Source organism: Anomaloglossus baeobatrachus, chromosome 7 (genome assembly GCF_048569485.1).
Source record: "Anomaloglossus baeobatrachus isolate aAnoBae1 chromosome 7, aAnoBae1.hap1, whole genome shotgun sequence".
In the NCBI taxonomy this organism is placed as follows: Eukaryota; Metazoa; Chordata; class Amphibia; order Anura; family Aromobatidae; genus Anomaloglossus; species Anomaloglossus baeobatrachus.
In genome coordinates, this window is record NC_134359.1 from 75,461,810 (window position 1) to 75,488,506 (window position 26,697).

The following is a 26,697-nucleotide window of genomic DNA, read 5'->3' on the forward strand; positions in this document are numbered from 1 at the left end:
CTCCATCTTTCTTATAAAAAAATCATTTGTCTGACATAGTCCACAGGGAGAGCAATGATAGATCTGTAAGAACGTCTATACAGAGCAAAAAGCAGGCTGACAGTGAGCGTCAAAGTTCAATCCATGGCTAAGCCATGGACTCGGGTGAACCCTGACGTCACCGCAAACACGGAAGACTGCTGAGTGACAAGCAGTGCAGTGAATACCACCAGACGTTAATGATCGGTCCCGGAAGCAAAAGCGTCCGGGAGACAGCAGCTGAGCGGGTCTGCAGGATGCGTCGGGGGACCTGTAAGAATAATAACAATGTTTATTATTAACAATCTTCTTTATTTTACAGACCACCCAAGTCCAAGTTCGGGGTTCGGACGCAAGTTCGAGTTATCTCAATAACAAAAGTTCGTGCGAGTCTTCTGAACACAATCATCGGGGGGTTCGCCCATCACTATTAGAGATCCCCCAATACTTACATTCACAGACCTAATGCTAATGATAACTGGCCACATTGTGCACGGTATTCTTAGAATATTTTAACATGACCATTTTTGTACTAAATGGACTTTTTAAAATTCTTAATCATACAACGTGGCCAAAAATGTAAATTTTTCAGAACAATGATAAAATACATGTGGGGGGAAATTTCACGTTCTCTTATTTAGTTTTCTGTGCAAGTGACAAGTTTTAGATAACTCAATCTTAAACGTCATAGTTTTTTTCACATCCTATAGGGAACTTTAAAGAAATGGCTGCAGAGATTTCCTCTAGGAAAAAATAATCATGTTATAATGGGGTTCTTCCGAAAGTACAACTATGAAGACCTCAAATTTTTTTTTCTACTTGAGAAGATGATTTAAGCACAAGCAAAACTTTCAATTGATGAATCTTCATTTTAAACCTCGGTAAATCGTTCACGGCTTACACTATCTTCTAATGCCTTCCCATCACAGCAGGTGATTTACACATTACGCTCCATGCCTTGCTTGTTTCAGGGGATTGCCAGCTGTATTAAGTTATATTACAATATGGTACAAGAAAATAAAAGCTATTGCCGGAGAATGACACTTATGTACTATAAGAGCATTTGTCCGCCATGAACTATGAGTTATGATAATGACTGTTATCACTATATAATTACATTTTTACCTTGCAATGTTCTGTCATACATTTGTTTCCTGATAATATGAAGCATTTGTATTCATGGAGGATATTTTGGTATATCATTGAAATATTTGCCCTTCATGTGGAAGTTATTAAACCGAAAAACACAGCACTGAAACACTTTACTGGATATTACATTGTGAACTCAAGTGCAGTCACCAAGATTAAAAAAGGAAATACAAGTCTTCCCTTCAATACTGTGCTTTTGTTTTAGATCAACTCCATAGAGAAGACACATTTCACGCCTGCTTGGAATACTGGAAAGACATTTATCAGTCTCTTATTGCCATAAAACGTATGCATAATCTATAGCTAATAATCTCTTTTCTAAAATTTTCGGTTTCCAAACTTTTTGCTAAAAGTCATAGCTCAAAAGTCACAAACTCAAAGTTTATTCCCAGTGTTTCATGTAGAAATGCACCTTATAGGGAACCTGTGAGATGCAATATGCACACAGAACCACAAGCAGTTCTGGGTGCATATTGCTAATCCCTGCCTAACTATCCCAGCCTATAATAGCATAGATAAAGAGATCTTTAGAAAAAGTATTTCTAAAGATCCTTCATTATATGCTAATGAGGCCAGCGACTAGTCACAAGGGCGTTAGTTCCCTTGGCTAGTCGGCACCCTTAGCATGTAATTCCATGAGTCTAAAACCTTAAAGGTTTAATCCCAGCACATACCACATTTTTTGGTCTATAAGACGCACTTTTTTCCCCTAAATGTTGGGGGAAAATGGGGGGTGCGTCTTATAGTCTGAATGTGGGCAAGGCTGCAGGGAATGAGGGTGCTGCAGTGGAGCGGGACATCGCCGGCATGCCCAGGCTGTAGCAGCGCCTTCTGTGACCACGTGTGCCTGCTCATTTCATATGCATCCTCCCGCCCATCATCTCTCAGCGCTGAAGCCGGCGCTGACAGGTGGGCGGGACGATGTGCGGGGGAGCCGGCCCGCGTGATCACCCCTGGCAATTACAGCCTGGAGTGATCATGTGCAGCTGTATTCACTGCTCCCTGTGCATCATCATCAGCGTGGGGCTCAGTGAATAAGTATAATCACCCGTCACTGTTGAATGCAGCATCGCGATGTCCTCCTGTCTGCCTGCCGCTGCTATGTGTGGAGACTAGCGGTGCATACAGCCATGACGTTATTGCTCTGCTCACCGCTCTCTACACACATCAGCGGGCGGTAGACAGGAGGACATCGCGATGCTGCAGGGGAACGGTGATGACTCCACGCAGCTCAGTGGGACTGCTACTGACACAGACAGGAGGACGAGCGATGCTGCTGCAGTGAGGAAAGGTGAGTATAACGTTTATTTTTTTTGTGTGACACAGGATGCATTCCATGTACCAGGATGGGGTGTATAGCAGGATAAGGGTATATTGCAGGATGGGGGTATATAGCAGGATGAGGGCATACACCAGGATGGCAGTATATACCAGGATGGGAGTATATAGTTTGATGGGGTATATAGCAGGATGAGGGTATATAGCAGGATGAGGGCATATACTTGGATGGCGCTATGTAGCAGGATGAGGGCATATACCAGGATGGCAGTATATGGCAGGATGAAGGTATATACCAGGATGGCCGTATATAGCAGGATGGGGGTATATAGCAGGATGAGGGCATATACCAGGATGGCAGTATATAGGTGATGGGGGTATATAGCATGATGAGGGCATATACCAGGATGGTGGTATATAGTAGGATGGGGGCTATACCAGGATGAGGGACATATATATATATATGCAAGGATGGGGATTATATATGTGTCGCCCGGGGACCAGGGGTACTCAGATCCGGGCCACAAGGTCACTTCTGTGGGTATCACGGTGGTGTGACCCGGTCTGTGATCCCAGGCTCCACAGTAAAAAGGGGTTAGGTAAGGGAGATTGTCCGTGACGCCACCCACGGTTGTGGTGAGGTTGTGACACCACCGCTGCTCTGGACGGGGATCCCGGGAGCGATGGTATGGAGCAGCTAGGATATTGTTTTCCCTCCGTGGGTAGGGGGTTGGTGGTCCCGGGGCCCGGTGATGGGGTGGGGATGGATGGCAGGCAGGTTGTGGGGCCTGGTGAAGTGCAGGGTCGCAGGGGCAGCGCTGTGCCGCACGGCACGGTGGTACTCACTCAGCCCAATGATGCACACAGAGTCTCTGCTGAAACAAACGGCTGGATGGACAGGTCCCACAGGCGGCTGCGGTGTTTTTCCCCTGACCCCAGGTTGGTAATGCAAGTCCTTTCCTGCACCTTCCGTACGCTCCTCCTGCGCTCCGGTTTCCAGCTGGCTCTCCGATTCAGTACCGGTGGGCCACCACCCAGCCCCGGCTACCTACGGTTCCACCAACTGTCTGCCCGGCTTCCTGCAGACGGCCACTACCGTCTGCCTCACTCTGCACGAGGGCCCTAGGCTCCAACCTAGGCCCCAGTCTGCGTCTGCCTCTCTGCAGACCTCCTCTCTCTTCCTCTCCTAGGACTTGACTGGGCTTGTTTCCTGCCTCAGGCCAGCTAAACTCCTGGGTGGGCGTCTCCATCTCCTGACTCTGCCCACCTGGTGTGTCTGTCTGAGCCCGAGGAAAGGAATCAAGTTTCACTGGGGATGTCTGCTGTGAAACTGCTGGGGGTGGGTGTGTGTGTGTGTTGTTACCTGTGGCCCCTAGCTTGTCCAGGGCGCCACATATACAAGGCAGGAAGATAATTACCAGGATGGGGTACTTTAGTAGAAAATTTGGGAACATTACCCCCATAATAGTGTCAGCAGCAGATCCTCACCCCATATCACTGTGTCATGACCACATTTTTTGCTTAAAATTTTATTTTCCTATTTTCCTCCTCTAAAACCAGGGTGCGTCTTATGGTCCAGTGTGTCTTATAGTCCGAAAAATACGGTAATTTAATGAAGCTTAATGTCTTCCTGTTACAACTAGTGATTGGCAGAACCGGACTGTAAAAGTCCAGATCTACGCGGTTTCAAGCGTATCAGAGTGCTAGACCCGAGCCCAGGATTCTTGGGGAATTCCGACTAATGATCTGGATCCAGCAACTCTGAAAATAAAAAAAAATAAAGGAAAAATAAAGTAAATAAGAATGAAGCAAGCTCTTCATACTTATCGAGTCTCCAGCATGGCTATAACTGCTTCCGGGTTGCTCATTCATCTTCTTCCAGGGCCGTTATCATTATCGCTCATTAGTTCTAATTCATATGCACTGCTTCCCCTGCCCACCGGCTGTCCTGGAATCTGTGATTGGTTGCATTCAGATGTGCCCCCAGCCTGTGTGTCAGCGTGACTGACTGCAACCAATCACAGACCCTGTCTGTGGGTAACTATCATGGTGTAAAACAAAAATAAAATTAAAAACATTGACGTATGGTCCCCCCATATTATGATACCCAGCATAGATAAAGCATATGGCTACAGGCTGCAGCCCCCAGCCATGCACTTATCTTGGCTGTGTATCAAAATAAGAGGAACCGCATAGGTTTTTTTTTTAATTATTTAAATAAGCTAAGTCAGTCAATGCCGGTCTTTATAAGCACACTAAAAATACAATGTAGAAAGAATATAATAATTAGCATAGATTTAGGCAAACAAGAAGATAACATATAGTGTTAGGTCACTAATTCATCAACCATTTCTGTAACTGGTCCACTGACTATCTTCCCTAAATGATCTGTCAGTTGGACCTCCTTATTGATGAGTGCACTGTGCACACTCCACCCACTTTCTCTACCTCTGCCGCTGAGGAGACCAAAGCGATGGGACCGGCTGAAGAAAATAAATACAGGATCATGGAAACATAAGTTTATATGCAGCAAGTTCAATTTTGTGAAATAACATTTGCCTTATGAATAAAATGCTGGCAAGGATAATTTTCATTGACTTACTCAACTCTACCTCCTTGTGCAAAGTGGGTGGGAGTATCTGGAGGTAACGATTGACTTGTCTAGTTCTATTAGAAAGACCAGGACTTATTGTAGCAGAGGAAGTTTCATGATAATTAGAATGAATGAGAGATGGTAGAGAAAGTGAGAATCCGGAGATTAGTAATGTGAAACTCCTGTCAAGTTGTAGACGTATCATCGGTATCCAAAGCGTCGATATATCAAATGCTGATCATACCTTCAAAATGATGCTGACTTCAATTGATTTTGAGCTTCATCTCCAGAAACAGTCACTCTTCAGAAATGATGTCCTCCGTTGTGTTGATACATTACCCGGTGTGACGATACAACGGTCTCTCTTGTAGCAGTAAAACATAATTTTTCCCACAGAATCACAACTGGAACATTGCCTAATCAATCCTCATTAAATTGTCAACATATATTTAGAAGATGTACAAGCAAGACAATTCTAAGTACAGTAATTTGTTGTCAATTCCCCTTCTCTGTAATTACTTATGCTGTACTTAATGAGGAAAATTATACACAAATATAAGATGCACTAAATATGCAAATGAAATTAATTCCATCTAATTAATTAAGCATATCGATGCAAGAACATTTACATAAATTAAGTTAATATGTTTTTATATATTAACCTGAGTGAAAGAATTTCAAAGCTAAAAATATGTGAATTCAAAAAAGATCAGAAATAAATGAGCGAAATAAATTCTCCGGTCGGTTATATATGTTTTTAAGGCTCAATTAGTCTCTGACTGCTCTTTTTATTGTCTACACAAAAATAAAATGGTAGAACAGAGTGCGAATGAAAATAGTGGTTAGTTAAGGCATCAATCTGAATTCAGCTTTTAAATAAACTTTTTTTTTTCCCTGTGTCTGTGTGTTTTTTAACTCTATGCTTACCGATTTAATAATGGGGGTGTCTGATAATCTTTGAGCTTGATGCCAGCTGTCGATTCACAGCTGATATGAACCTCAAAAATATTACCACGATTGCCACCACACCAGGACAATTGGGAACAGCAGGGCAAAGCAGTCAAATTGGCGTATCTAATGGATGCACCATTTCTGGGGTTGCTGTAAACTGCTATTTCCAGGCTGGAAAAGGCCAAATAACCATGGACCCTCCCAGCCTGATAATACCAGCACCCAGCTGCCTGAATTACATTGGCTGGTTATCAAACATAGAAAGGAGCCCATGCCATTTTTTTAAATTATTGATTTATATATATTAAGGATCACCCCTCTATTTTTTTTTTTTTTTCCAAAACGTTTTTTATTGATTTTTCAAATTTGTAAAAACATGACAAGTATCATTGCAAAAAAAGAACATTCGTCTGACAAAATGTGACATAGAGGTGGGTGATACCCCAATTTGGAGTTCCATGTTGCTGTTCGATTTAAGATAGTATACAGTAACATTAAACCAAAACAGAGGTAATGAAATATAATATAACATATGCAATACAATTCGTTAAATCTCTGTGTCGTCCCTGAATGATTTCAATTTTGCTAGCGTGTCTTGGTATTCCCAACCGTCTCGTCTCCCCCTCCCGCCAGAGCCCCCTCCTAGGTGATTCTCAGTTTACCCAGGCTGTCCTGGATATCGCTCAGGATATACCACTCCGAGTGAACAAAAGGTGCCATCAGGTTAATAGGATCACCCCTCTATTTTTGATAAACAGGCAAGGCAAAGCTGACAACTGAGGGTTGCAGCCCACATCTGTTGTTTTACCTGCACTGGTTATCAAAAATAGGAGGGGTGCATGTCTTTTTTTAATTTTTATTCCTTTTCCACATTTGTTTGCAGGGCAGTTGCGCCTGATTTGCATGCCTTTTCAGTCCCCTGGCCCTTACCGCGACAATTTTATAGCCATTTTACAGCACACAAGTTTGGGTCTCCATTGACTTGTATATGGGGTTTGATGTCTGGGGTCTAGTTTGGCTCAAGTCCCAATCTGAACTTTTATTAAAATTCCTGGTGGATCCACGGGTCCGCTTATCCCTATTCATTCAAATTCAATGTCATGTAATAAAAAAAGGATAATAAAACCAAGACTACAGGTAATTAATTAATCCTCACACATTCTATACCAAACCCAACAGGAGGTTTTGAGAAAGGGGGGTTGACGTTTTCACATACTAACTCCTTTAATTCATTAACAGCAATAAAATATCTGTATTTTTTTTCACGCAAATTAATATTGAAGAAATTGCATGTTCATCAGATGCACGACTGTGGTTTGGCTGAGCAGGAGGCCCGTCAGGCATTGGAAGTATTATTGAGAAAACAGATGCTTAAGACGCAATGTAGGTTCCACAAAACAGTCATGCCCACATCGGCAAGGTTTCTCCACTGGTCGTTATGCCAGGCTGTTGAGATCTTTACCAGATTGATAGTTGAGTATTTTAAAAAGATCTCCACATGACAAAAATGAGATAATCTTAGCCATACACAGAGATGTGTCCTTGATGAATTAAGGGCCTCTGAAGACGTGGTATATAAGGCTGTGGACTAGGGGGGAAATACTGTTGTTTAGCCTGTTGATAGATATGAAAAAGTAGCCTACTGCCTTCTAAGAGATAGAAATGTATATACCATATTACAATTTTGTTCTTTACCTTTTTTTCCTGTTCAGCTCCACCTCATCCTTAGTAACGCATGTGAATGTGGTGTCATTACAAAACAGGTCATTGATGGCCTTATGGCTAAGTATGTAAAAACACTTTCCTTCTACATCCCAAAGTCCAAAAAGATCCTGTTGACCCTCCATGACGACCTATTGTTTCATGCATTGATGGACTATGTAACGTGGTATGTAAGTTTAGTTATTTTTATTTAAAACCATTGGTTGAAACACTCCCTTCCTGTGTTAAGGTTAAGGATAATGATATAATAATATAATATTTATTCAATTATATAGTGCCATTAATTCCTCAATCCTTTACATATACTGGCAACACTGTTCCCATTGGGGTTCACAATCTAAGGTCCCTATCTGCATGTCTTTGGAATGGATACAAATGATGTCCTAATCGGGTCAATAGGATAACTATGGACACTGATATGCTTTTAGTTACTATGGTGTTATGATCCGGAACCATGGAAGACCACCACAAATCATTGGCAAAAGGTGACAAGAGCAATGGCAACTAATCTGGCCGCTATCCCCTTACTAACCATCACAACTAGAAGTAGCCGAGGGGTGAACTAACATCCTGTGCACCGCGAACCCAGCCGGAGAACTAACTATCCTAAAGGTAGGAAAGATGAATAACTCTCTGCCTCAGAAAATAGACAAGAATAGCTAGCCCCCCACATTCAAAGACTGCGGTGATATAGGAAAAACACAATACACAGGTAGATGACAGGATTAGCAAAAGGTGAGGCCCCCACTGACTAAAATAGGAAAGGACAGGAAAGGGACTGATGGTGGCCAGAGAAAAACCCTGCAAAATACCAACTTCCTGATAGTACAAAAAGGCCCTCAGATCGCACAATCTGAACTCCGTCCTATACCAGGTACCCTTGTCATACCAATGAACAGAAAACAAGAATCATAACAAAGTCAACAAGCCACAAACACATGGACCCAAAGGAGCTATACTCCACACAGAACTGCAGGGAGTTCCTCAACAATCCACTAAGGGGGAAAATCCCTGCAAGCAAATAAACTGAAACCAACCACAGCAAATGACAAACCTAGATAAACAAAAGAACCAGACAATAAATAAAGAGAAAGCACTTATCTGGGGGTAGATGTGGTGTAGAGCAGGATTAAGCAGGCTGGAGATACAAAGAACAACTGACATCCAGCAACAGCCTGCAATCAGACCAGGAATTAAATAAGCAGAGAGTTAGCAAAGGAAACACCCACTGCACAACACACCTGGTCCAAGTCCAAACCATTCCTGGCCACCAGAGGGAGCCTCCCAGCAGCCAAAACATAACTAACATTCACAACACTATGGATGTTGAATCCCTTTATGCATGTTTTAAACATGAGGATGGCTTAAGGGCGGTCTGATTCTTCCCGGGACCAGAAAGTAGGACAGTGAAATTTGTAAGTTGATTTTCAATCTTCATGAGCATATACTAATGCACAATTTATTTGCATTTAAAGATATTTTTATCTGAAAAAGTGTGGAACTGCAATGGGCATGGTCTGTGCACCTTCATATGCCAACCTCTTCCTGGGATACTGGGAGATGGATATTTTTGGTGATGGAGGTGCACAGGCCTTGGATGGATCAAGTCCAATTATGGTTAAGATCTATTGATGATTTGCTAATGATCTGGTAATGTACAGCCATGCAACTTGAATTGTTAATGGGCCAACTCAATACTAATTGTTTCAATATCAACTTGACCTAAAGTTATGATATCAATAAATAGAAATTTTGGATATCCATAGTAAAGCAGACTCGGACTCTACAAACAGCTGTTTTCCCCAAACCATCATTTGTAAATTCTTTATATGCTACAGCTGCACATGCTAATTCAACTATACAAACTGTCCCAGTTGCTCGGTTCCTCGGGATGTGTCAGATCTGCTGCTCTGATGCCAAATTTTAGGATCAAGCCATGGATCTTGGGGAAAGATTCATGGAAAAGGGATACAGTAACAGATTAAATGAAAAAGGCATATAGAAGAACTAGGAATACCCCACATAATAAATTGTTACAACATAATAATAGATATGTACAGTCAGGGCCAGAAATATTTGGACAGTGACACAAGTTTTGTTATTTTAGCTGTTTACAAAAACATGTTCAGAAATACAATTATATATATATATATATGGGCTGAAAGTGCACACTCCCAGCTGCAATATGAGAGTTTTCACATCCAAATCAGAGAAAGGGTTTAGGAATCATAGCTCTGTAATGCATAGCCTCCTCTTTTTCAAGGGACCAAAAGTAATTGGACAAGGGACTCTAAGGGCTGCAATTAACTCTGAAGGCGTCTCCCTCGTTAACCTGTAATCAATGAAGTAGTTAAAAGGTCTGGGGTTGATTACATGTGTGTGGTTTTGCATTTGGAAGCTGTTGCTGTGACCAGACAACATGCGGTCTAAGGAACTCTCAATTGAGGTGAAGCAGAACATCCTGAGGCTGAAAAAAAAGAAAAAATACATCAGAGAGATAGCAGACATGCTTGGAGTAGCAAAATCAACAGTCGGGTACATTCTGAGAAAAAAGGAATTGACTGGTGAGCTTGGGAACTCAAAAAGGCCTGGGCGTCCACGGATGACAACAGTGGTGGATGATCGCCGCATACTTTCTTTGGTGAAGAAGAACCCATTCACAACATCAACTGAAGTCCAGAACACTCTCAGTGAAGTAGGTGTATCTGTCTCTAAGTCAACAGTAAAGAGAAGACTCCATGAAAGGAAATACAAAGGGTTCACATCTAGATGCAAACCATTCATCAATTCCAAAAATAGACAGGCCAGAGTTAAATTTGCTGAAAAACACCTCATGAAGCCAGCTCAGTTCTGGAAAAGTATTCTATGGACAGATGAGACAAAGATCAACCTGTACCAGAATGATGGGAAGAAAAAAGTTTGGAGAAGAAAGGGAACGGCACATGATCCAAGGCACACCACATCCTCTGTAAAACATGGTGGAGGCAACGTGATGGCATGGGCATGCATGGCTTTCAATGGCACTGGGTCACTTGTGTTTATTGATGACATAACAGCAGACAAGAGTAGCCGGATGAATTCTGAAGTGTACAGGGATATACTTTCAGCCCAGATTCAGCCAAATGCCGCAAAGTTGATCGGACGGCGCTTCATAGTACAGATGGACAATGACCCCAAGCATACAGCCAAAGCTACCCAGGAGTTCATGAGTGCAAAAAAGTGGAACATTCTGCAATGGCCAAGTCAATCACCAGATCTTAACCCAATTGAGCATGCATTTCACTTGCTCAAATCCAGACTTAAGACGGAAAGACCCACAAACAAGCAAGACCTGAAGGCTGCGGCTGTAAAGGCCTGGCAAAGCATTAAGAAGGAGGAAACCCATGTCCATGGGTTCCAGACTTAAGGCAGTGATTGCCTCCAAAGGATTCACAACAAAATATTGAAAATAAAAATATTTTGTTTGGGTTTGGTTTATTTGTCCAATTACTTTTGACCTCCTAAAATGTGGAGTGTTTGTAAAGAAATGTGTACAATTCCTACAATTTCTATCAGATATTTTTGTTCAAACCTTCAAATTAAACGTTACAATCTGCACCTGAATTCTGTTGTATAGGTTTCATTTCAAATCCAATGTGGTGGCATGCAGAGCCCAACTCGCGAAAATTGTGTCACTGTCCACAAATTAAGTTAATTTCTATGTACAGTATAATGAGGAATGGCAATCTATGAGATCTATCCTTGGAAAGCATTGGTCCATACTGTGCACTGAGACTTCTCTTAAAGGGTCAGGTGCAATATACACCCAGGACCACGAGCAGTTCTGGGTGTATATTGCTAATCCCTGCCTAACCGTGCCTGTATACACTAGCATAGATAGAGAGATTTTTAGAAAAAGTATTTCTAAAAATCTTTTATTACATGCTAATGAGCGCAAGGACTAGTTGCAAGGCGTTGGTTCCTGCGCTCATTCCACCCTCTTAGTATGTTAGTACACCCACAGGGGCGTGTTAATATGCTATTCAACGTAAGATCACCAGTGGTGACGCGCGTACCTGTGTCCGCTGTGACAGGTAGTGCATGAAATGAAAAAGGGAAAATAACAGCTCACCCACCTGGAGATCCAATAATGGCCAAAACGCTGCATGGAAATGTTCAGCAGAGCCCCACTGTGATCATAGTAAACAGGAAAAAATCCAGCATCCAGTTCCAGCAAATATCCATAAAATTGAATTCTTTATTTTCAAAAGATTAAAAAGGTTGACATCCTTCCATGATTATGTGGCGCCCTGGACAAGCCAGGGGCCACAGAGAACAACACCAACACACCCCACACTCCCGGTCAGGCACACCAAAGTCAGACAAAAACCCTTGCTGCCTTCCTCCAGGGGCTGATGTTCACACCAGGGGGAGGGCCAGCCGTTTGGTCCCGCCCACCGAGGAGTACACAGTCCTGGAGGCGGGAAAAGCAGGCAGATCAGTTGAGGAGTGGAGAGAGATAGAGTTTGGAAGTGAAAGTGAGAGGAAGGAAAGTGGTAGTAGAGCAGACTGAAGTTGGTCCGGGTGTGTGGCCCAGATAGATCAGCAAGGTTGGCAGACGGTGGTGACCATCTGCAGGAGTGGCCTATTGGAGCTAATCGTAAGGACCGTGGACGGGCGGTGGCCCGGCGGTACCGGACCGGTACGCAAAGAGAAGCCAGCATCATCCGGCAGGGGCTTACGGACCCTGGCAAGGCTAGGAGTCGCCGTGAATTTGCCAAATCCGTTAGCGAAGGGAACCTCCTGGGTTTCCCAGCAGCCAAGTCCCGTCAGAAGGCAACAGTCCAACCGAGAGAGGGAAACACAGTCACCGCCAAGGCTAAAGTTCCCAGGGCCAGAGCCTGCGGGCAAAAGGGGCTCTTTCAGCAACCATCCAAGCTGGGGAGCGGGTTACCGGTGGGAACCCATTGGAACCGTTACACTACATAGGTGCAGGGAAAGGCAGTCACCATCAACCTGCCGGGAGAAACAACACCGCAGCCATCTGTGGGACCCATCCATCCAGCCGTGTGTTTTACTGAGAACTGTGTCCTCATCATTGGCTGAGTGAGTACCACCGTGCCGTGCGGCACAGCGCTGCCCCCGTGACCCTGCACCTCGCCAGGCCCCGTAACCCGCCTGCCATCCATCCCTACCCCATCACCGGGCCCCGGGACAACCAACCGCCTACCCACGGAGGGGAGAACTAACATCCAGGCTGCTCCCTGTCATCGCTCCCGGGATCTCTGTCCAGAGCAGCGGTGGTGTCACCAATATCACCACAACCGTGGGTGGCGTCACGGACAATAACCAAATCCCCACAATCCAATCCCCACCCCTTTTCACTCACGGGCGAGGAGCGCCGCTCGAGTCCCCGGGATTCGGCCCACCGCTCGAGCCACCACCGAGCAGCAGCCGCAGCAGCCGTGGCCGGACCCGAGCAGTGGGAGAGCGCAGCGTCCCCTCCTCCGCCCGCGACAACTTGGCATCACGAACAGGATCCTACCGCTCTGCCGTCTGGTAGAGGTGCGCCTTGTTACCGCCGGAGGTGTCCGGCCGGAAAATTTGAGAAGCCGCCATCTTGGGCGCGAAAAGTTCCCGCTCGAGCGTCTCCTCGAGTAGTGGAGGCGCGAAGGCCAAAACCCCGCCCCTGTAGAGGAGGAGCCGGAAAGAGACTAAGGGGGACTGATGGCGTCTGGCGCATGTAGCCCGCGGCTGTAAAAGCAGGGACGCCGGGACCCCACGATCCGCTAACCCTTGCAAAGAATGTCCGCTCCACCCAGCTATGCGGAGGCTACCGAGCCGGTGCCCGGAACAGCGGCATGGCTGAGGGCCCGAACGGCGGGGATCTGCCGACACTACCGGAGGCAGATATGTAGGCTGATGGAGCAGTGGACCGCGGAGGTGGAGGAGGTAGCTGCAGTCGCCCGGGTGTATGGAATGGAAGCAATGATGGAGGAGCTGGTGAGTGACCCACGCCCCTGTGTCCCCGAGGGACCGGCCATTGCAGCTGAGGGACCCGGTCTACCCCTGGCCCCCATGCCGCCTCCGTCTTCCTTGCCCGTGCACTGTGCTGCGCCTGGTCCGTCTGGCGTACACTCCCTCATGGCAGTGGCTGAGAAAGTGGCGAGCCCAGAGGCTGCGGCAGCTGGCGGCGACCCGCCTGGCGCAGGAACGGATGATAGCGACTCTGGACCGGACACAGAGCCTGTTTCCGAGGAAGACGAAGGGGTCGTTGCCCTGAGTGACATGGAGGCCACTTACATCCCCCGGAGCGGAAATAATGGGTACCGTGCGGCCCTTCCCCGTCGCGCCTGCTATGCGCTGGAGGGGCTGATCCCCATGTTCCTCCACCCAGGGGCGGCCGAGGATGATGAAAGCGAGCAGTGAAGTCAGCGGTCCTCCGCCTAAAAGTTGTCCCCGTTGGGACCACCAGTGTTAAAAGTACCGTTTAAAAGAATGATAAGTGAATGATTAACCGAAGATTTACCTGATTGACAAACTGTGATTGAAACCGGTCGTTGCCGGCACTGTTGTCCCCGTGGGGACTGCTTACAAGTTTTGCATAAGGGACTCCTTATGGACAAGCCTGAGAACTAGCAAGGCAACCACGAACTTGTGGCTTGTAAATAATTATGTTTGTGGCTTTCACCGTTGCCGCCTCCGGAGAGGCAGATTGAAGGAAGGGCCCGCAGTGGAGCAGGCTGGGGCCCAGCCACCACCGGAACCGGTGGTGATCCTCTGGGGGTTTCAGGGTTTCCCCATGGACGTGGGTCCCCTGAAAAGGACAGAACCCGCTCGGGTAACTTGTGCTGGACTGGGGTCAAGGGGTGTTGCCCATTTGCTTAGGGGCAGCATCAGGGCCAGGTTGCTTGGGTGGGAGAGAGCGGAAGCCAACACCGTTAGTAACGTTTAAGTAAGAGTACCTCCCAATGTTGGAAGATGTTATTTTAATTGTAATCTCTGTTTACCGTTTATTTTTCAGTTTGTGAAAATAAAACGGGTGATGGACGGGCAGCCCGCGGACGGTCTGCATTTTACTAAGGGGGAATGTGGCGCCCTGGACAAGCCAGGGGCCACAGAGAACAACACCAACACACCCCACACTCCCGGTCAGGCACACCAAAGTCAGACAAAAACCCTTGTTGCCTTCCTCCAGGGGCTGATGTTCACACCAGGGGGTGGGCCAGGCGGTTGGTCCCGCCCACCAAGGAGTACACAGTCCTGGAGGCGGGAAAAGCAGGCAGATCAGTTGAGGAGTGGAGAGAGATAGAGTTTGGAAGTGAAAGTGAGAGGAAGGAAAGTGGTAGTAGAGCAGACTGAAGTTGGTCCGGGTGTGTGGCCCGGATGGATCAGCAAGGTTGGCAGACGGTGGTGACCGTCTGCAGGAGTGGCCTATTGGAGCTAACCGTAAGGACCGTGGACGGGCGGTGGGCCGGCGGTACAGGACCGGTACGCAAAGAGAAGCCAGCACCATCCGGCAGGGGCTTACGGACCCCGGCAAGGCTAGGAGTCGCCGTGAATTTGCCAAATCCGTTAGCGAAGGGAACCTCCTGGGTTTCCCAGCAGCCAAGTCCCGTCAGAAGGCAACAGTCCAACCGAGAGAGGGAAACACAGTCACCGCCAAGGCTAAAGTTCCCAGGGCCAGAGCCTGCGGGCAAAAGGGGCTCCTTCAGCAACCATCCAAGCTGGGGAGCGGGTTACCGGTGGGAACCCATTTGAACTGTTACACTACATAGGTGCAGGGGAAGGCAGTCACCATCAACCTGCCGGGGAAACAACACCGCAGCCGTCTGTGGGACCCGTCCATCCAGCCGTGTGTTTTACCGAGAACTGAGTCCTCATCATTGGCTGAGTGAGTACCACCGTGCCGTGCGGCACAGCGCTGCCCCCGCGACCCTGCACCTCGCCAGGCCCTGTAACCCGCCTGCCATCCATCCCTACCCCATCACCGGGCCCCGGGACAACCAACCCCCTACCCACGGAGGGGAGAACTAACATCCAGGCTGCTCCCTGTCATCGCTCCCGGGATCTCCGTCCAGAGCAGCGGTGGTGTCACCAATATCACCACAACCGTGGGTGGCGTCACGGACAATAACCAAATCCCCACAATCCAATCCCCACCCCTTTTCACTCACAGGCGAGGAGCGCCGCTCGAGTCCCTGGGATCCGGCCCACCGCTCGAGCCAACACCGAGCAGAAGCTGCGGCCGGACCCGAGCAGTGGGAGAGTGCAGAGTCCCCTCCTCCGCCCGCGACAATTATAAAAACCGCCTCATGGCAGAGTATTTTTGGCACAGTATTTGTGGTTCCGAACTCCAACTGAAGAAATACTCCTCTCCCTCTCCTCGACACTGGTGCCCTGTACCGCACACATCTTCCCTTCTATCAATACTGGGCTGTGACGTGTGGTGAAACACCACCCGCAGCCCAGTCAATCATGGTGAGTGGTTGCTGGAGCTGGTGATGTAACATAAACTCTGAGAGCCTGGAAGTTGATGTGACATCAGCGGATGTCAGTGCCCGCATCAGCCCGGGGTCATGTGATCGGCACTGAGTGAGCAGTGATAGCGCCACTCAGTGCCAAAAATGAAAATAGAAGGTAATACAGAATAAGCTTGTAATAGGGAATTAAATTGATAGGGAAAAATTTCAAAGCAGTGAACCACCCCTTTAAGAACGTACGTGAGGCACCAAGTAGTCAGATCTTTATCCCTTATCCTGTGGAAGGCTGATAAATGTCTTTGGTTAGAAAACATAGTAAAAGTACATACTTATATATGTGATTAAAAGTGACACAAGAAAACAGTTTCTCATTCTAGAATAACATTTTTGAGATTAATTTATGTAGATCATTAAACTTACTACATCAATGACTAGAAGATAAACATCACAGGTTTAGAGTTAAAGCCAATTTGCTCTCTATACAATATTAGGATGCTGAAACAAAGTTTCAACACTAAAGACTTGAAAAATAAATTACTAAGCCACTCATGCAACATGAAAAAATGTCAGCTGTTTTTAATCTTTCATCATTAGTATTGTCAGTGTCATTGTCTATCAGTCCTTTTTTATTATTGTCACTTTACAGCAGTTAGAAGCCCATTCTCAGCACTCGACCACGCTCAATCTATGTCTCATTTTATTAGCGGAGCTGCAGGTGAGTAAAAAGCACCACTTAGATGGAGCTCTCGTCCATATAAACATCTCAGTTACTTCCACTAATCAATCTTAAAGCGAGTGTGGTGCATTTGCAATCTCTAAATTAACCCAATACTGTTTTGTGGAATGTCGGTACTTATGGTCTTAGTGAATAAAATATGAAGTTGTAATACAACTGTGCTTGATTTATCTGAAATCAATCTTCCTAAAATCTTTACATCTGCTCGGTATTATACAGACTTGATATTGAAATTTTAATGTATTAAAAAAAGCTTTGGTATAAACACTTTTTAACACATGATTTAGAACAGTGGAGTGGCAGCCTAATAAATCACGTTAAAAGGGTTGTCCGGTCAACAATGATGTCTGCAGTGACTCTATGTGACTGCAGATATGAATTCTTCCAGTGTACACACTTCGCGCTGCAAGGATTTGCCGGTTTCTGAGCGGAATACAGTGGTCACGTGCCCACAATTGTACGATATGCATGTTCCTGGCCAGGAACTAGTGGGTGCAGCCTTGCTCAATACAAGTGTATGAAGAGGGTCCGTTTGACTAGTAGGTGCGGTTCATCTAGTGGGTGCAGCTTTGCTCAATGCAAGTGATGTACCCCAGGGCTTTGGGGTACTCGGTCCCGGGCCTTGAGTCCCAGGTATGTGTCGCGGATAGCTGTTGCCCGGTTCCATGACCCTGGTGGTCACTTAAAAAGAGGGAAAAATAAAAAGGAAAAATAAAAATAGAGTGTTTTTTGTGACGCCACTTGTGGTATGCGGCTATATGGGGAAAGCTGCCGATGCAAAGTCTTTCACTGCTGGGACTGGTGGTATTAAGCAGCTTGGATGTTATGGCCCTCCGCAAGTAGAGCTAAGTCCCAGGGGAGAATAATGGTGGTTGTAGTATGGTGAAAGTTTGTGATGCAGATGTGTAGGAAGATTTCAGACAACACAGGATCTACGGTTTAACTCGTTCTTTACTCACGGGTTCTGTGAAGCTGCAATCCGTCTGGTGCTGGTCTCTACCAATCTGGGCCTCAGGTAATCCGGTATTCCCTTGATCCCAGTGCCGGTGTGGTGACCTAGTGAGGTTTACGTGTTGCGGGCGGGGGCCAGACCGCAGCTAAGGGGCTGCTCGGGGACGCTTGGATCCGGGGCTTTGCTGTGGCTCGAGTTGGAACCGGACCCGGGGGCTCGAGCAGCGGTCCACCGCCCACAAGTAAAAAAAGGGGGGTATTTACAAGGGAGGTTGTCCGTGACGCCACCCGTGGTTTGCGGTGATGGATGGTGACACCGCTGCTGCCTGGATATGGGGATGCCCGGGGCTGATGAAGCAGGGCAGCAAGGTGTGATCCCCTCCACGGGTAGGGGAGTTGTAGTCCCGGGGCCCAGTGTCTCTGTGCAGGTTATGGCGATGGCTGGGGCTTGCGCGCCCGGATGGACTGGGGAATGTTGGGTTACTCACGAATAAATGAATCACACGAGTCCTTTGGTAAACCAAGGTGCTGGTGGCCGGCCGCCATGGCCGGCTGTACTCTGGTCCCCCACCCGGGCTGATGGTCGCCGTCTTGTCCTCTGCACTAATTGTGGTTGTGTTTTGGACTTCCCGGTATGGAACATGGGAGTCTGCTCCCGGCTTTCTGTGCGCCTGAGGAGCCGTACCCACTGACGCTGACCCGTGGGATCTATGGGCCCTGGCGGCGGCCCTATCCCTCTCTGTGGGTGGGTGTCTGCTTTTGGGACTTTGGTTGGGACAGGACCTATAATCCTGCCCTCAATCGGTTGATTAGCTAGGCCGTTGGTTCCGGTCCTGGCTTCAGGGTCCGAGTACCCCCTCTGTGCACGGTTTCCGGTCGGGTCTCCGGTGTACGTACCGGCGGGCTCCAACCCTGTCCCGGTCCACCTCGGTTCTGCCGAGCCGTCTTCCCGTCACCTGCTGACGGAGACCACCATCTGCCACCTAGCCAAGGTACCAGGGCTCTGACCCTTGAACCGTTCAACTTGAACCTTTCCTCCGCTGGAGCTACACCTAGCTCCAGCCCACACTCCTCTCAACTTGAACTACCGACTTCTACTCAGAACTACTGTTTTTCCCATCCCAGGCTGTCTAGACCCCTAGGTGGGCGTTCCCTAACAGCCTGGTCCCGCCCACTGGTATGCCTGTCTTGTCCTGAGAAGGGGGACTAGGGTTTCAGGTCGGCTGTGTGTGACCTAGGTGAGGGAAGGTGTTATGCGGGGGCCTATTGTGTGATTACCTGGTTTTGCCAGGGCGTTACAGATTCCATGCACCTGTCTGCAATAGGTGGGTCCCCGTGACCTGAAGCGTTTTGCGGTCCCCTCCTGTTGTCACAGTCCTGGCCCGTATGGCAGGCAGCTTGAACCTCTCTTGGGTCGGACCTCTGTCCCCGTTCCCGGGTTCCCTGTTTGCTGCTGTGCCACTAACGTTGGTGAGGAACCCTGATGATTCCCTTACCAGGCAGATTTATCAGGTGAGCTTGAAGAGTCTTCCCGAACTAGGGCTCGTTTGACTAGTAGGTGCGGCCATCTAGTGGGGGCAGCCTTGCTCAATGCAAGTGAATGAAGTGGGCCCGTTTGACTAGTAGGTGCAGCCATATAGCGGGGGTAGCCTTGCACAATACATTTGTATTCAGCAAGGCCATGCCCACTTGTCAGGTTCTGAAAGGAAGTCCACCTGTGTGCAATCTAAATGTTCCGGTGTCTGATTTTTGCAACTTTTTGACCTGTGTCTTGCCTCTGTTGGATGTATTCCTAGTCATTTTCTGTTATTAATCTCAGCATCATCTATTGGATATGACTTGAATCTTCTTTGGTACTTCTGCCTGGCTCCAGTCTCCTTCAGAGTACTGACTTTTGGATATTTATCAATAAACATAAAAATATATTACCATGTTCTTGGATGACATTTGAGCAATTCATCTACTACCAAATGGTAACTACTCTAGGGTGATTGTGACCAACAGATCTGACTTAAGGCCCCGTTACACGCAACAATGTATCTAACGATATATCGCCTGGGTCACGGATTCCGTGAAGCACATCCAGCATCGTTAGCGACGTCGTTGCGTGTGACAGCAAGGAACAATCATTAACGATGGAAAATACTCACCTTATCGTCCATCGTTGACACGTCGTTCCTTTTTAAAAAATCGTTGATTTTTGAGGTCGCAGGTTGTTCGTCGTTCCCGTGGCAGCACACATCGCTACATGTGACACCTCGGGAACGACGAACTACAGCTTACCTGCGGCCGCCGGCAATGCGGAAGGAAGGAGGTGGGCGGCATGTTTCGGCCGCTCATCTCCGCCCCTCCGCTTCTATTGGGCGGCCGCTTAGTGATGTCGCTGTGATGCCGCACGAACCGCCCCCTTAGAAAGGAGGCGGTTTGCCGGCAATAGCGACGTCGCTAGCCAGGTAAGTCCATGTGACGGCTCCAAACGATTTTGTGCGCCACGGGCAGCGATATGCCCGTGATGCACAAACGACGGGGGCGGGTGCTTTTGTGGCGCCCCTGAGGCGCCACAGAGACATTGCACCTCAGCTAGAGGTGTGATGTCCCATCCTGGGTAAGGAAAGGAGTAAACGCCGGTCCATAGGCAAATTCACACTACACCCATTGTTAGGCACACACAGGGACCGGGGATAGTGGCAGCTACCCCCCCATGCTGCATGCTGGGGGGGCCGTAAGACCCATCCCTGCTCCCATAGGGTGGGAGCTAGCAACTGGGAGGGTGGGATGAGCCAGCAGAGAGTAGAGTAGAGACAGGAAGGTCAAGTTTAGTCAGATTGAGTTTGGAGTTGAAGGCAGATAGTCTGAAAGAGAGAGAGAGAGAGAGGTTGAAACCTCAGAACAGCAAGAGAAAGTGACGCTTCCTGGTGGAGACCCTGGAGCCCAGCTAGGCCCAGGTGACACCACAGCAGGGAACTACAGAGAGGATTCCAGGGCCACTGAAAGGCTTTCAAGCTTGTGGCCTGTTCCACTAAGTACACTGGGTGGAGGGATCAGGCTGCATACAGGGAACGGTCCCTAGAAACAGGAGGAAGAGAAGTAGTTTCCAAAGGTGAACACCGAGGCCCAGGATGATTGTAAGCGCCCAGGGCCACGTCCCACTGTAGAACCCCTGGGAAGAGGGCAGAGTTCCATCCAGGCAAGCCCTCTTGTCCAGAACCTAAAGTGGAGGCCAAGACACGTTCAACCAGAAAAGTCAAGGCTTTGAAGACAGTCGAGGGAAGAGACACAATAGAAAGGTGCACCGGCATTTACCCCCAGATCTATACGGGATCGGCGGAGGTCCCTGACAGAGGATTCCAGCACACGAGTGGGCGACCAGGTCGCGACCTCATGAACCAGTGAGTAAAACCTTGAAACTGCACCCCCTGGTGTTGCCTCCATTATTTTGCCTGCACTGCACCATCTACAACACCCTCATAGACTGTAATAAGCACAAACAGTTGCCGCGGGGTACCGCTGCACCTGTGGGGAGCAGGACCATCCAAGCTGTCATTCCACCAGCCCCGGAGGCCCCATACAGCAGCGGCGGCTTAATAGCCGCAAACCACAGGTGGCGTCACGAATACAAACTTTAATAATCATCCCCACCACTGCCATATTAGTTGACCCCGCCAGGGTCACGGAGTCGGGCCCCGCCACCACTGACTACCCCCGGAGTAGTCCAGCCCGACACCGGGTGTCCCAAAGCCCTGGGGTGGGCGAGTCAACTTTGGCGTCATGAACAGGATTACATGCCCGGTCCCACCGGGTACTGTGCGCCTTGAATAATTGTGCTTAAAGACTGTATTACTGTAAAAACTGCCGCCATTAGCACTGCCGAGCGCGGGAAGAAGCGGGGCATGTCTGGAGAAGGGCGCGAAAGTAAGCCCCGCCCCCTTGGTCTTGGAAAAAGAGCGCGAAGCTGAGCCGCTATGCAGAGCGGAGGAAAAAGAAATGGCGCATAGAGAAGCTGGCCGGCTGGCAAAGCGATTCTAGATGCCAGACCAGCAGACCAAAAGAATGTGCTGGATCGTCGGTGGAGTGATGCCGGCCGTAGGCTGGGTGCCAGTCTGGCGCCAAGCGCTGGTGCAGCCCCCGGCCCCGCCTTCAGGAGGAGAAAGGGTGCAGCCGAGTGGCGTGGTCGAGCACTCGAGCAGTTCTGTAGCGAGTAATCCTGAGGCGAGCAGCATGGCAGAGAAGCCGCAGCAAAGCACCCCAGGGACCAAGGAGATGGACCCAGAGCTGACCTTCCTCTGGAGAGAAGTGGAGCTCCTCACCCGGAGGTTGAGCTCCCTGCAAGAGAAAGTGGTGCGGCGGGTGGAAGACGAAGGAAGGCGGGTGAGTGTCAAAGAGGACCAGGCGGCACCCGAGGTCGTGGGCCACGAGAACAGGCCACAGTCCTGGGTAAGCCGCATGTTGCCTCTACCTGCCCAAGCCCCTGGTACTGCGAGGTGCCACCACCAAGCCCCCCTGCAGGCCTGCAGGAGGTCCCCACCGACAGCTCCGAGGCCGGAGAGAGCGCAGCAGACCCCGGCAGCAAGGATGATTCCCCGAGCAGCGCGGGCCCCGAGCACCTAGTGGGCGCCCTGCCGAGCCCTCCCACCGGCTTGCCTGGAATGTCCTCACCAGGGGTGAACTGGGACGCCGCGCCAGTCCGAGACGGGAGACTGCCCCTACCAATACTACCCGCCGCTACCCCGCTAGCCGCCCACCTGGCCTGCAGTCGGCAACTGGAGCAATTCCAGCAGGAGCGGGAACTCCGGGAGGAGAAGCGGAGGGCAGTGGAGGCATCCAATCTGGCCTCCAAAGCACAGATCCGGAAGGCCCGCAAAGGATCCCAGGGCCCAGTAAAAAGGGGCCAAGTAATTGACTTCCGACAGGCGGGGGGCTTGTGCTTCATCCGGGAGCCCGGCCTAGGCAAAGATGTATTTGTCTCCCACCGAGACATCGAGGAGCCCTTGACCAGAGGCCACCCAGGGCACGACGTCCAGCCCGGCGACCTGGTGGAGTATACGCGGCTAATGGGGAGCCATGGCTGGTACGCCCTGGGTTTGCATGTGCTGAGGGAGGAAGCATCCCTGGAGGAGCCAGAATGGCGCCGTACAGCAAGAAGCCCCACTCCAGCAAGCGGTCCCGCTCAAGCCCAGGCCGCAGCACCTTGCAGCAGGCCTGCCACTAGCACACAGGAGACGCAGACCAGGATCTCCATGGCCTACATGCTGCCCAGGGCCCTGCCGCATTGGGACTCCAGCACTGAGATGTAAAAAGTAAGAAGATACAGAACTGTACATAGCCCCTGTCTGTCCCTCGTCATTTCTTGAAGACTTTCCTGCATTGCCCCACCCCTTTGTTCTTTTTGAAGATGACACCCTTCCCTGCAATCCTGCCCTTATGTTCTTTGCGAAGATGTCACCCCCTTGTTGATGTGTTACCGAGCCACTAGACTGGAATGTGGTCCCCTGTTATATATGAGCATTTATGTGTCTTGTTTAACCAGGCCACTGGACTTAGTGGCTTGTTCTTCCTTTTGCCCCCTAAGTTAATACAAAGTTGGAAAGACAATTGGGCCACTGGACTAGGTGTGGTCAGCTATTCCCCCTGTAAATATGTTGCACCAGTTCTCCCTAAGTTTTATTATTTTTTTTATGTTCGCAACGTTCAAGCAATGCGCCTCCCATAAAGGGATGTAATGTTTTAAAAATGTTATATGCATATATAAAAACTTTGCAGTTTCTGTCACTGTCTTCTTGTTTCAGCCTGCGGACGTGCTGGGATTCGCTGTGGGGGAGTGTGGCGCCCCTGAGGCTTCCGTCGCCACAGAAACATTACACCTCAGCCAGAGGTGTGATGTCCCATCCTGGGTAAGGAAAGGAGTAAACGCCAGTCCATAGGCAAATTCACACTACACCCATTGTTAGGCACACACTGGGACCGGGGATAGTGGCAGCTACCCCCCCCATGCTGCATGCTGGGGGGGCCGTAAGACCCATCCCTGCTCCCATAGGGTGGGGGCTAGCAACTAGGAAGGTGGGATGAGCCAGCAGAGAGTAGAGTAGAGACAGGAAGGTCAAGTTTAGTCAGATTGAGTTTGGAGTTGAAGGCAGATAGTCTGAGAGAGAGAGAGAGAGAGGTTGAAACCTAAGAACAGCAAGAGAGAGGTTGAAACCTCAGAACAGCAAGAGAAAGTGACACTTCCTGATGGAGACCCTGGGGCCCAGCTAGGCCCAGGTGACACTACAGCAGGGAACTACAGAGAGGATTGCAGGGCCACTGAAAGGCTTTCAAGCTTGTGGCCTGTTCCACTAAGTACACTGGGTGGAGGGATCAGGCTGCATACAGGGAACGGTCCCTAGAAACAGGAGGAAGAGAAGTCATTTCCAAAGGTGAACACCGAGGCCCAGGGTGGTTGCAAGCGCCCAGGGCCACGTCCCACTGTAGAACCCCTGGGAAGTGGGCAGAGTTCCATCCAGGCAAGCCCTCTTGTCCAGAACCTAAAGTGGAGGCCAAGATACGTTCAACCAGAAAAGTCAAGGCTTTGAAGACAGCCGAGGGAAGAGACACAATAGAAGGGTGCACCGGCATTTACCCCCAGATCTACACGGGATCGGCGGAGGTCCCTGACAGAGGATTCCAGCACACCAGTGGGCGACCAGGTCGTGACCTCATGAACCAGTGAGTAAAACCTTGAAACTGCACCCCCTGGTGTTGCCTGCATTATTTCGCCTGCACTGCACCATCTACAACACCCTCATAGACTGTAATAAGCACCAACGGTTGCCCCGGGGTACCGCTCCACCTGTGGGGAGCAGGACCATCCAAGCTGCCATTCCACCAGCCTCGGAGGCCCCATACAGCAGTGGCGGCTTAATAGCCGCAAACCACAGGTGGCGTCACGAATACAAACTTTAGTAATCATCCCCAACACTGCCATATTAGTTGACCCCGCCAGGGTCACGGAGTCGAGCCCTGCCACCACTGACTACTCCTGGACTAGTCTGGCCCGACACCGGGTGTTCCAAAGCCCTGGGGTGGGCGAGTCACTTTCACCAGCGATATCGCTAGTGATATTGCTGCGTGTAATACCCCCTTTAGGATCCAACAGACTAGCCAGGCTACGTGGTAAGGCTTTGGTGGGCATCATAACACTTCAACTTATTACATAAAATTAAATGCTTTCACTTACTTATATTAAAAAGTAAATTGAAAGAATACAATGTATCTCAAAAGTGAGTACACGCCTCACATTTTTGTAAACCTTTTATTATATAATTTCTTTCCCATGAAGTGGCATGTTGAACACTAATGAAAGAGTGTGTGAACGATAACAACAAATTTACCCCACCTGCTCCCTATTCACACCTGAGAGCTTGTAACACTGAGCCACATGAGATCGGGGAAGGAAAATGGCTAATTGGGTACAATTTGTAAATTTTTACTTAAGGGCGTACTTACTTGTTGGCAGTGGTTTAGACAGTAATGGCTGTGTGTTGAGTTATTTAGAGGGCACACAGAATTTACACTGTTATACAAGCTGTATACTGACTACTGTACATTGTATCAGTGTCAAATCTTCAGTGTTATCCCATGAAAAGATATACTGTATTTTCCATATTTTAAGATGCACTTTTTCCCCCCAAAACTGTGGGTAAAATGGGGGTGCGTCTTACAATCCGGAAATGGATTGCCAGGGTGGCGGTGGTGGAGCGGGGTCATGGGAGGCAGGGTGGGCAATACTGAGGGCTCGAAGGAGCAGTGAAGCAGCTCAGGAGGGTCACAGGATGGGGTGTCTAGGTGGCGGGTCCATTGATCTGACTGTGGGCTCCATTGAATCACCCACGGTTGACGCGATGGACTTCAAGAAAACTAAATGGCCATGGAGGCGACGTATATGCAGATTGACGCAATGGACTTCAAGAAAATGGCCATGGAGTTCTATCTGTCCATGCGTCGCATTTGTGGCCATTTTCTTGAAGTCCAACTTGTCAATCACAGGCGATTCAACAAAACCCACAGTCAGATCAATGGCACCTGCCGCCAAGACAACCCATCCTGTGACCCTCTGGAGTCGCTTCACTGCAGTGACACCCCCACAGCACGTTGGCAGATTAATGGCACCCACCACCGCCGCCGCAACACCTCAACCCCGCAGTATCACTGACTCACCTGCCCGACAACACCCCCTTCTATGAGCCCTCAGCATTGCTGACCCTGCCTCCTGTGACCTTTCTGAGCCACTCCACCACCACCGCTGCTCCCCCTGGTGAACATTAGGATTAAGATGCACTAGGATTATAAGATGGACCCTCATTTTAACATTAAAAATTATTTTTCCTATTTTTCTCCTCTAAATTTGGGAGGCGTCTTATAATCTGGTGCGTCTTATAAAATGAAAAATACGTTAATAATATATTAACAAAAATGTGAGAGGTGTACTCAGTTTTGTACTGTACCATATGTCAAAAAAGTACCATAAAATGAGAGGAAGGCGAAGGACTTTATTTTGATTTACATTTGTAACACCACTAATATTAATGTTATGTATTTCACATAAAGTATAGTCAGTTGTATTTCAGACAGTGTCTGTTCTCCTTTTTTCTTGAGAATATTTGCTGCCCGTTCATGCATAACCATTTAATAAGCTCTACCCGTGCAACCGTGTTTATACTTCGGGATGATAACAAGCATACTCTCAAGGACAGTAACAAGCTCCCCGATCAACAAGTCAGTTTGCTAAAGAAATAATTACAATTTTCCTCTACTTTTGAACTAAGTAATAAATCACAAGGAAGGAAAATAAATGTTGACAA